At 47.6% G+C, this 2,458-nt stretch overlaps 1 protein-coding gene across 1 annotated transcript in view; it reads left to right on the forward strand.

The window, feature by feature from the left end:
• Positions 1-1,755, forward strand: part of SELENOT (selenoprotein T) — a 6,841-nt gene extending 5,086 nt beyond the window's left edge. Inside the window, exon 5 of the mRNA XM_010163583.2 lies at positions 942-1,755. The gene's annotated coding sequence lies outside the window, so the exon portion shown is untranslated. The remainder of the gene's footprint in view (positions 1-941) is intronic.
• The last annotated feature ends 703 nt before the right edge of the window (positions 1,756-2,458 follow it).

The following is a 2,458-nucleotide window of genomic DNA, read 5'->3' on the forward strand; positions in this document are numbered from 1 at the left end:
CTCCAGAAAGCTTTAGGTTAGTGAACTGTATTGTGCAGATGTCGGAAAACACGCTGAGTTATGTGCCTTGAAACAGTCAGTGTGCAAAGGGTTTCTCTGAGGTGTAACCTCATTAAATTGCGTGACCCTAAAAAGTAGGACATTTTCTTCCTCCCAACTGTGTTTCAACCTTTTGCAAATACTCCTTGACTGTTAGGGGCAGAGGGTTTGCATCCATGTTTATATATTTTATGAGAAACCAGTTTTGCCCTATCGATCTCTGCCTCCACTAACGCTCCTGCAGCTTCCTGGAGCGGGGAGAGCAATCCTGAGAGATTGCTGCCTCAGAGTCCTCATGCAGAGAATGAGAGGAACAGTCGCCCTTTGATTCCTGCAGGCATGTCCTGTTTGTTCAGTTAAGTCTGGTTTGTCCTGGTAATTTAGCCACAGTCATCTTAATTGTGAAATAAGTCATTTCATATTTTTAAAATATTAGTTAGTATTAAGAAGTTTGGTGTTTCCTGTACGTTTCAGGTGGGCTGGCTGAAGGCTGGCATCCTACGGGTGTGGATTTGGAGGGTCTCGGGCAGTGTCCTTTGCTGCAGAGCGGACTGATGTCACTTCTAAGCTTACAAAGCATGATGAGACTGTTCTTAAGCAGACTTTTTTAATGGGATGAGTTTAGAAAACAACAATAAAAACCCCCATTCAGTTGTATTGCCATGCACGTGAAGAATGACACTGCAGGTTAGGAGAGTGATGGTGAGACTCGGTGTGGTTCTGTCTCCTTACTGATAGAACGTCGTTCTGAGGCTCTTTGTGGGCAAACGCCCAGAATAAGATCACGATGGTGCTGTCTTTGCTCTGCTGCCACGCGGTGGGCGGCCGTTGTCCCGGCTGACGGCGGCGCTGGGGGGGGTTGGCGGGGCGGGCGCCGGGTAACGCCCGTCTCTCCGTTGCAGGCATTAAGTGGTGGTTTCCCAAGGCAGCGCGGCGCAGACCCATGAAGGCCTGTACTGAAGACAGCACGCTGTTAGTGCAGACTGGATGCTTCTCTCGCAGCCACGTTGTGCCTCCTGAAAAAAAACTTAATGGAAGACCCCGTTCAGTGCTGGCCCGTTCCCGACACTGCACAGTCATGGAGTGCAATAATACTGTATAGTTTTTTTAAGATTTCATTCGACCAGTTCATAGCTCAACAATGCAGGCATTACTAATTGTAACTTATTTTATATTCATGTTTCACACTATGGCAGATTGAGTTGATACCTACTTTTTCCTTGGGGAAAAAAAAAAAAAAGTTTGTTTAATCTGTTGTATTTTATATGAATTTATGTTCTTTTTGTAGTTTAAAATGAAGTTCTAGGAGTGTCTGATACTGTCCTAAACTGTTGAGTCATTGACAGCTGTCTATCAAGTATCTCTAACGTGGTTAAAGCAGGTTTGTATATTTTTCCAAATATATGGCAGAGTTGGACCGCGCATTATATACTAAATTATATAAACAAAATTATATGCAGAGTAGTTACATCATTTTGTGACTTCAGTAAAAATGAAAGTCAGCAGCTCTTCAAATTGTCTTGGCCAGCTGAAGAGATTTTTCCTTGACCATTCTGAAGAGGTTAAAAGCCAGGCCTTTCTACTGTCCTGAACAGAAACCAAGAAAGTTGATTTAAATAAAGAGTTCTCATTTCTGTGTGAAGTACCTTGTTGAGTCACTGATGGATATTCTTAGAATTGCAATGGATAAAGCGCATAAAAAGCCTACTTTCCAAAGCCATTAATCTGTGTTTGTCTTGTCTAAGCCCCTGACATCCTCCCTGTTCTGGAAGGAGCTCGCAGAGCTTGGTCTCCTCCTCGTGCCGGAATCCAGCTGCGTTGAGTTTCAGGTGCGGTTGTCTCGGGGAAGCTCCCGGGTTGAAGCCCGGTCTTGGATGCGGTTCTCTTGCAGGGGCTGGGGGTTTCCTTAGGTTGGCTTCCCAGGTGGCTGAGAGCTGCAGATCCTGTCACCGTTGTGTCCTGACCGCGGTGTGCTCCAGGCTGCACGGCGCCTGTGCGGGGAGGCTCAGTCCGGCAGCGCCTGCCTCCCGTCCCGGTGTTTGTCCCTGCTCTGAGCTACGGGCTTTCACACTCCCTGTAAAACCAGCTCAGGTACTTCCTGGAGCATCTTATCAAACGGTGTCTCTGGATGGGGAGGTGAGGAGGGAGGCTCTCTCTGTGGGGACAGCACATCAGATGAGAAGGGAATGGGCAGAGCCATGAGGAAGGCAGGAAGCTGTCCCCGTCTGTCCGAATTGTCTGACCCTCCCCAGGGCTTTAGGGACTGATGTGAGAAATGGTTCAGGCAACCGCAGCTCTGACCTCCCAGCTGGGGGAGAGGTGGCTGCCAGTTGTTGTAATTGTGCTGCTCATCACAGCCATTCAGCACAACGGCCTCAAGGCTGCTTTGCTTTGTGATGGAATCTTCTCTTCAGGCAGT

This window comes from Antrostomus carolinensis, unplaced genomic scaffold, assembly GCF_000700745.2.
Source record: "Antrostomus carolinensis isolate BGI_N321 unplaced genomic scaffold, ASM70074v2 scaffold16522, whole genome shotgun sequence".
Taxonomy (NCBI): domain Eukaryota; kingdom Metazoa; phylum Chordata; class Aves; order Caprimulgiformes; family Caprimulgidae; genus Antrostomus; species Antrostomus carolinensis.